Here is a 9,828-nt window from a genome sequence, read left to right as displayed (position 1 = left end):
TAAGTGCATCATTTAAGCTTTAGGATGAAACCTGAAAATAGCACTCTGACCCCTGGGGAGTTGGTTCCTACAAACTAAAGATGCTTTCAAACTCTTCTGCCTGATCGCATCCTGATAGCAAATGATTACACAGAGCAATCCTAATTCACTTCTGCCACTCTTTTGGTGAGAGCCATGACAGCACAGCACAGAGGGGAGCAGACTCTTTTGCTTTTTATTTTGGTGTTTTTATCCCATTTTCCACCTCAGTTTGCACCTAATTCTCAGATATGTTAGCTCAAGCTAAGAAGTAACTGCTCTGATTTCAAACAAGATGTGGTTTGCTCAGCTGGGTGCCTGCTTTGCTCAGTTATTAATGTTGGAGCATTATTGATTCTGCCTCCTTAAGCTGAGTGGCAAACAAGTGCTGAAAAATAGAAATGCTAAGAAGAGGAACAAGGAGAAAACGGCATCTGCTGCCAACACAGTTCAGTCACCTGAAATCCAAGTGGCCCAGGAATTACGGTAACCTGTGAAAAGTCATTCCCACAAAAGTTATTTTTTCCTTCTCAAATTCCTGTAGTTTCTGGAGTTCAAGGTGTTTTGGGGTAACAGCTTTGGGCAAATGATAACTTTACAGGAGGTGTCTGTAATCCAGGAAACTCTTTGAGATTTGGTATGCAGACAACCAAATTAATGCACTAGCCCAGCTTTCACTCTCAAACACCATCTTCCACCTCAGTCCCAAAATGTAGCTTACTGGCTACAGTCTTAAGCAGTCCAAAATCATAGACAACTCCCTTCTTTCAAAAAATGAAGCAGAGAAAATGCCTCTTAAATTTCCCTTCAAGAGCTCTCACTGCTCCAGCTCTAAGCTGCCTCCTAGCTTACACATCCTACATTTAAAAGAACCCTAAAGCACCCTCCAGTGTTGTCTCTCTGCTGCCAAATCTCACCATGTCCAGCTTGTCCAGCTTTGGCCTCCAGGAAAAACTACTGGGGCTTTTAAAGAGATTTGTACTAAACCCCCACCCAGAACACAGCCTGTGAACAGAGGGAGTGGTTTCAGAGGGAAAGTTAAGAGATCAAGGAAAAATCTTTGCAGAAATCAGAACTGGCTGGGTTAGGATCAATAGGATTTTAAACATGGTATCAGAGGAAGCCCAGATCCTGTGGTGATGCACTACAGAAAAAAAGCTGCAAGTAGAAGGAACCCCTTAAATGGGGCTCAAATTACTCTGTTGGCAATGAGGCTCAGTGATGTTTGACCCTGGATATGATTCAGACTTTGTCACAGGTCCCTTTCTTGGGGAAGAACAAGCTAAAGCAAAGCAATGAGACCCAAATAGGAACTCTGTCACTTGGGCATTGCTTTGATATTGAAGTGCTACTAAGTGCTTATGGTAGAAATAATATGTCAAACTAATAATATCTTAAAGAGTATCTAAACTCTTCAACAAGTGAAGGTCCCTAAAAATCATTACATTTCCTTCCCCCTTCAGTGTCTGTTTCATTCATAATCCTCTTTTAACAGACAAAAGCTATGATGTAATGCAATCAAGTGTAAACCTGACTTTTCTTTCCCTGCAGCACACACAGTTGAGGCCAGGTACACTTTCTCCTTTGTACCCTCTAACCCAGTGGCCAGTCAGAAGAATCAGGCAGACAGGGAGAAAGGAAGGAGATGGCTGTGAGTGAAACAGTGAGTACTACAGAAATACCTGCAAAGAAGCTGCCCAAGGTTCCCATTGGGGTCCTCATTATGTACCTCAGGGAAGCTTAGCAAACAGAAGTAACCACATGTGTTTAGTTCCTGTTGGCTGTATTCTCTGATAATCTACCAAGAAAACAATATTTCCTTAGACAAGAAAGCATGGGAACACATACATGAAAAAGGGGCAAAATATAAGACACATAAAGAAAGCATCAGCTTTGATGCTGCAAACTATGGGTTAACAAGATGTTTTAAAAGGTTGCTTCTTTGTCCTCACAGGACTCAGCATGTCTAGAAACCCATATTTTATAGCTGGCTTTCTATAACATCAGCTTGCTCTCATCTCTGTAACTAGCTTATTGCAGCTATGATAATAATTGATAAACTTGTAAACCTGATTATAACATCTGCTCCCTCATCTGCTTTGTTCCTTGGCTGGCTCTCTCTTTCAAAAGCAGTGAGGATACAGAGCAGTGGCCATCTGCAGCATCAGTCTCCTCCCTGGTTTGGCATTAGCACTGCCTGGTTTGGGAAGTGCAGCCTGGCTCCCATGGAGCAGCTGAGGACATCTAGTTACAGAACTTCCAGCCATTAACCCCACCTGGATCTGGTCCTAGCTGAAAAGAGAATACTGAAGTTGTGGAAGGAATCAGAAAACTGGGAGAAGGGATGAAATATCTCTGTCTTCTGGCATCCCGTGGTCCTCACAGGTCACAGCTGTGAGATACTGAACTGCACAGAAGTGGATGCCCTTCAAACAGCCCTCTGGACTTGTTATCTAGGGCACCTGAAGGCCAAGGATGGACAATATATTAAGTAGGAGATACCTGAGAGGAAGCACTTCCTACTGTCAACATCCACAGGCTACCTCTTGAGAAATCCAGTCTCAATCACCCAAGAAGAGTTTGCAAGCAGAAACTGGATTCAACAAAGGGCCTGGACATCTGGGTATCTGTCTGCATCTCATCAGGAAGCTGGACCCAATTTCTGCATGCACTGATGTCTTCCCCTTTAATACCCAGGTACATCCTCTGTGCAGAAGGCAGATGGTTACTGTGCTGCCTGGCTGTGCCATGAGGAACTTACATGTCACTCAAGTCACTTTGTGTCTCACTGGAAATGCTGAAATGGGTTGGGAATTCCAAAATTAGGAGCACTGAGAAATGTTGTTTTCTCTGTGAAGAGAGCAGCTGGACAAGAAATAAGTGCTTTGCCATTTCTCTGCATCACTCTGCTTCAGCCTGCAGTGGGCAAACCCTGGAGTCAGGCAGCTCAGGAGCCAAGTCCCATGCTCAGGGGTGAAAGGGAAATAGGGAAATTCCTTTTTTTTTTTTTTTTTTTTTTGAAAGCCCCACTCCAGCTGAAGCCTGGCTGTGTGGCTGTACCCATCCTGCAAGACAAAGAGAGAAAGACATTTATTTCATGACAAGATGTAGAGTCACCTTAACAAAGCAAATGAACAAGTCCATGCCATGTCACACACAGAATCTAAATTCAGACAGTTTATTTCCACATGGGGGAAACTCACCATGCACATATGTACCTAACAGAGATCAGCTAGATGCCCAATGTCAACTGGTCTTGCAAGTAACAGGGCCTTTAATTTAATCACCAGTGCTTGAAAACCCCAACAAAAGTCTCTGTGGATGAAAAACATGGCAATTGACTGAAATAAAAATCCTTTCTAAGCTAAAATGTCCCTGTAGACCTGAGACAAGTATAGAAATACTTGTAATCATAACTAAATGAACCTTTTTTCTCAAGGACCTGAGGTACCCAACTAAACAAGACTTTAATAACAATAATCACTTGACTTAAGTATAGTAAGTATATGTATTAAGTGTATTTCAGCAAATATGCACTATTTTTTATTGATATTATTAGTGGCAATAATAATGGTTAACAAATAAGAAGGATTTCTTTATGTTCTGAGGAGCTTTAGAAGCACTAAGGAACTAAGGATTTGCTAATAGAGTGGTGAATGAATAAAAATCACAGAAGGATTTTAAGAAGTTTGAATAAGCTACAGAAATCAAAGGAAGACAAATGAGAACCCAGACTAATGTAGTTTATAATAAAATTCCCTAAAAACAGTCATGTAAAGAGGTCTGGGTGAAATGAGGTCCAGAACAGAACAGGCATGTCCACAAGACAGAACCAACCACAAGAGAGGTCCTTTTCTCAGGGAATTTGGGGCAGATACAGATTCTGGCAAAGCTGCATCATACCAAGAAGCAGATCCCATAGATAAGGATAAATCCAGGATGTGAGAATACTGCAAAAAGATGGTCAGAGCATAAATACCCAGGTATATTATCATAACTTCTTTCTCCAGTTCCACTTTGGTGGAGATACTTGGAATCATAATAAATAAATAAATAATACCCTGCTGCTTCAGAAGGGAAAATCTGTGATCAAAGAGTTCTTTCAAGGTTCCATCAAAATTAAGGCATTAAGGGTGCTTGTACTAAAGCACAGAAGCAGGTATTTAACCAGCTCTGGGTCTTTTACTTCCCAGCTGCTGGCAGTGGTAGAGCCCAAGCCCCTTCTGAGGCTTTGCCCACCAGCAGCACTATCTCTGATTCAAGCATCAGTGCATTTTAGTTCGTCATCTTAAGGCTCAAACCTGAAAAACACCGAGTTCACTTCAAGAAGTGCTGAGCGCCCTCAGCTGTCTGAAAAGCAATTTGTTTCCTGCCAAAATCTGAAGTCTGCTTACTGCCTTGGAGAGCTTCGAAAAATTCTCCTTCTTTCTCTTGCAAACCACCCTCTCCCCGATATTCACCACTCTCCCAGTGACAGTGCAATGGCAGGCTGTGGATTTCTGGCCTGTTTTGCAGAGGATGAGTGCTGAATGTTTGCTACCAAGCAGGGCAGAGGAGCCCTGTTGTGCCCAGGAGGCAATGCAGAACTGGGGATGGCATCTCCTGGGGATGCAGGGCACCACTGAGAGCTGGGGCACTCACTGGGGTCTTCAGGGCAGGGATCCACTGAAGGCCTCTCACTCTCAGTCCCCTTTATGATAACATCATCTCTTGATCCAATGAATCCCTTCGGATTCAAGGTTCCCAAACACGTTGTAGTTTCATGCAGAGTTAGTGCCAGTATAAACCAGCACAGCTGCTGAAACCATCAGCCCTTCTTCCCCTCTGTCACAGAAGCACAGAATGGGTTGGGTTGGAAGGGACCTTTGAAGACCATCCAGCCCAACCCCCTGCCAGTGCAGGAACATCTTGCACTGGCTCAGGTTGTTCAAAGCTCCATCCAGCACGACCATGAACATTTCCAGAGATGGGTTGGTTATCTACCAGCTCCCTGTGCAACCTGTTCCAGTGTCTCACCACCCTCATTGTAAAGAATTTCTTCCTTATGTCCAATCTCAACCTACCCTTTTTCAGTTTAAAACTGTTGCCTCTCATCCTGTCACTACAGGTCCTGGTAAAAAGTCTTTCTCTGCCTTTGTACTGTAATACTGCCTTTTGATACTGTAAGCAGTATCAAAAGTATTAAATATTGAAAGGCCTCAACCAGGTCTCCAACAGGTTCCAAGTGCAACTTCTTCCACTGAAGCTGTGTCAGCACGTAGTGAATGAGCACAAGGGAAGCAGATTCAGTTAAAAACCGATCCAGATTAAAACTTCTGGTCCTGTTCACTCTGATCTGGCTCTCTGTACAACTGCACTTCTTTTAAAGAAAGATTAAACACCACATAAAATGTTCATTTCAAGCCTCTTTACAGGAGGTGCACTTCTAGGTATGCTGTCTGTACCATCATCATAGTGACAAGCCAGGGCTGCAACATGAGAAGGTCCCTGAAGTGATCAGAAAAACATAGAAATTTGTGAGATGGGCTTTCAAGTTTAATTTCAACTCAGTAGCAGCCACAATATCTCAAGAGCAAGACAAGGATTGAGTCTCACACTGCTACACAGCCCTCTGGAGTGCTGCTGATGGTTCACAGCTTGCAAAGCCAGAATATCCTGCAGGAAAAAAACACAACTGGTTCCTACCAGGGGCTGACCAAAGTCTCTCATTGGGAAATTCCATACTGTCACAACCTCCCTGATGTTGCTGTTGTTTTTCTCTTACTGGTTTGTAACACCTGATAGGGTCTTTGCTGCATCCCATGAAAAAGGCCAGTGCAGCTCAGTTCACTCCAATAGCAGCTACTTCCCTCCTCTGGATTGTGTAAACAGGAAACCCTGATGAGTGCCCTTACAAACCCCACCACATTTCCCACACTTAGCAGGAAAGCAGTTGTGGAGCCAAAGAGCCCTTCAACCAAAAATCATTGCAAGACATTTGAAGTAAAAACCAAATAAGTGGCACGTATGACTGGAAATATTATAAAGGCATTTTCAGAAGGATTTAAGCTGTAAAGTTAATGAAGCCTCCAGGCTTCAGTTGAGAGTCATGCCTTTTAAAATATAGCTATGCTTCCACCCAAATATTTTGGTTTTGACCATCTCTTTGCAGCTAGGAAGCAATATTTCCTTTATAATGAATGATGGGAGCCTGGCTCATCTCTCCCCATGGCCAACATGGTAGTAGGGAGCTGCAGACATCATTCTCTTTTAATGATGAATGTGGGTGCATTTCAAGATAAAGAAAACAGTATTATCTGAGAGAGATTTCTGCTACAGTACTTTCAGTACAGAGGTTTCCTCAGCCATGTTCTGACTTAATTTCTTATTTTAGCTTTACAGAAGTACTGCAGATCTCCCCTACAACAATGGAAACATTGAGGGATCACTACTTGCAAGGGGAGCATCCTGTGTGGGATTGCTCTCCCTCAGCAAAGTGCTGTCATTTCTCTTTGGCTGTCCAAGACTTCCCCATCTGACCTGGAATTCTCATGTCTCATTCTCCTCTCTCCAATTCCTTCTCAATAATTCCCTAAAATAGTCCCACTTTTACTTCTGACTAACCTTAGGCAAAAGTAAACCTCCTAGCCCTGGGTCACGTTTGCTGGCTGATTTGCCTGTGTTTTCCTGGCATAGCTGTAGTTGGCAGCAGTGCCACATTCCAAGGGCTTCAAACATTTTCTCAGTCTGCTGCCTTCTTGGTCCGAATTTCACACTCAGAAAGAGCAAAAGAAAAGGGCAAAGATAGCACTTGTACTAATCCGGAGCTCCTGACCTGTTCAACAGACGACGATCTCGAAGGAGAACTGGTGCCATCTATCGGAAAGACAAAACAAGGACAGTTGTCGGTTTGGTTTATAGGTTTTTCTGCACATTTACACAGAATCACAGAATGTCAGGGGTTGGAAGGCACCTCTGAAGATCATCGATTTATCCATTTTATTGTTTCCTCTCCTTTATCACCAAGGGTGTAAGGACAGAAACAGCAACACCTGCCTGATCCCTGAGTGGACACCAATATCTCTGGAGTGGTCAAGGAGCAGACAGCCTGGACAAGGATGCTGTAGGACTCCCAGTGACAGTTATGCTGCCATCACGAGTTAATTCACATCTTCTGAACTGCCAGAGACAGACTAACAAAACCACCAGACTTTTGGTTTTGCTTTTCTTCTCAGCAAGAAGTCTAAACACCTTACTTACAGGCAGAGAATTACTTTGTCATCAGGGCCCCTAACCCAGGGCTATGAACCCAGACAAAACAGTGTGGAGTACTTTTCATTGCTCCTGGTCTTGCTAGACTGAGAATAAGTGGGAGATGTTTGCCAGTTGGATTTCAACCACTGAATTTATTAGAGAAAAAGATTACAGATAATATTTTTGACTGGTGACAGAATAAGTTAATTTCAAGCAAGAAATCAGAGCTGATGGTGAGGAATTCCAGCAACTTGACACAATCACAATGCAACTCACTGGAGGCAGGAAAAAGCTGAAAAGGAAAACTGTTACAATTTCTTTACTCAACAGTAAGCTCAGAATTAGACAATCTAAAGGCTGTACTAGAGGTGTTATTTTTACTGTTCTGTCATTGCACAGGGATGTTATATAATTGCAGTTGTAAAAGAAGTTATCCATTTGGCTGCATGTGGGAGAGAAAGTGATATATGAGACACTGCATTAAACTGCACAGAATGGGCCAACAGCAATTAGTTAAGACACATTCTTTGGCACTACCTTTGCTTCACATATCCTGCTCACAACAGGGTTATCAGGCTGAAAACATGATCTCAAGTCACTTTGTATTATTTCATTTCTGTCATCTTTTGGCTTCCTTTACTTCACATTTGATGATTCTCCCTTTGAAGGTAATAACAGTATTGATAGCAATAGGTTCAATACTGGACTGAGAAAATCCATGATAATCCTAAATCTGATATACCATAACATCTCTTAAGGGCAGACAGACATTTAGATCATACATCTGACTTTCATGCTTTTTGTAGTTGTTTTACCATAGATTATAATCTAGGGCCTGACATTGTTAACGTAAATTTTACCAGCTGGCTCTAAGCCTCTGGTAGCACTTAATTGTTGGAAGAAATGAATGCATTTCATTATCTTACTTCTCTCTAGGTTATGGTGACATTCATCACCCAGTACTGCTGACTCCAGAAGTTGGACGCACTTCATAACATCCCCTCTCCCCCACTTAATCTGCTTAAAGCCCACAAAGAACACATCCTTATGGTGTTTTCAAACTACCTGCCAATTGGAAATGAAGCTTCATCAGCAAATCTGAAGTCACAGCAAACACTCCAGCATTTACATTGGCAAGAAGCCCGGGTATTAATCAAGGGTAGTAGTTCTTCCATGGACCTGCAGATACCTCTGTGGACAGAACAAAGCAAAACCTCTTTAAGAACCTGAGCTGCTCAGAGGAAGCAATCCAGACTGCTGTAGTGTATATTCACAGTGTCCTGAGAGAGAAGTCAGTCTTTGGGCTGCAACTGCACAGTGTCTCTGGGATCCTGGCCAAAATCAGGAGTTTCCAGCAGCTACAACGGTAACAGGCAGAAGGCAGAAGGTAGAAGGCAGAAGGCAATGCTGAGGCAAGAAAGGCAGAAAGAACAGAGCCAATATAAGAGAGCCAAAGGCATTGTGAGTTCCATATAAAATAAGAGAGATAGGCAGACAGATAAAACTTAAGCCCTATGTGTATATACGTAGAGAGCTGTTCTCTGTATCAAAGCTTCCTGAAGTTTAGACCTTTGTTTCAGCTGTGTTAGATTCTCAGGGTTCAGTTCCTGGACAACTGCAAAAACAGTATCCCAGCTTTTAGCCCAGGGAGATGGGAAGATAACTCAGCACAACCTCCCCATAGTTTCAGGGGGAGCTAAGCTGTGTTATCTCACATTTGCTAGGGAGTAAGGCTGTACACAAAAACTGTTTCTGTGGCTCAGCTATCACAAGGGAATTTCTTAAGTAACTTGACTGAACCTGAGCCCTCAGACCCAGAGCTGATGAATATCTGTTTTTGCAAACAATTGTTATGGAGTGGCCTGGGGAAAACTAGACACTTTGATACCTCCTGCTGACAAATATGTATCATCTGTGCAGTACAGCATAGATAGATAGATGGGCTTCTCATTACTCAGCCCAGCAGCTCAGACCTCCCATTATGAGGGTTAGAACAAGTTTCCTGCCTTCATTGAGCCAAGACACTCCACTCCTGTGTGTTACCCATGACCTGCAGAAATGGACAAAACAAATTATTCACATGATAATAATATGAAAATTATTCTCATATAATAATGAGAATATTATGTGAAAAAATATTCTCATATTTTTCACATAATGTGAAAAAAAAAAGATGATGGTGGAGAAAAAAAGATCTCAATAAAACAGGTGAGCCCAAACAATTTCTTTCTCCTTTTCCCACAGTGTTAATATGTAACGAGTTTTGTGCAAACACTTTGATGTTCCTTAGGTAGAAGTAATTTCCCTTTATTAAAAAAACTTGAATTGCTTCATTTTTTAATTTTTCACAAGGTGATCTCTGTCCCTTCACTGCCTACTCAATTCAACTGACTTCAATTTTTCTTTGACTTTTGAAAAGCAAAATGTTTAATTCCAGTTAGAATCAGATACAGCACTTCTGATTCCCAAGAAAACCCACTCAATTTTACAAGTGCAAGCAAGGGTTGTTCCTGCATTTGAATCTCTTCAAAGAACTGTGAGACACACAAATTTTACTGGCAGTGAAGCCCACATAAA

Source organism: Heliangelus exortis, chromosome 1 (genome assembly GCF_036169615.1).
Source record: "Heliangelus exortis chromosome 1, bHelExo1.hap1, whole genome shotgun sequence".
In the NCBI taxonomy this organism is placed as follows: Eukaryota; Metazoa; Chordata; class Aves; order Apodiformes; family Trochilidae; genus Heliangelus; species Heliangelus exortis.
This window is presented reverse-complemented; position numbering follows the sequence as displayed.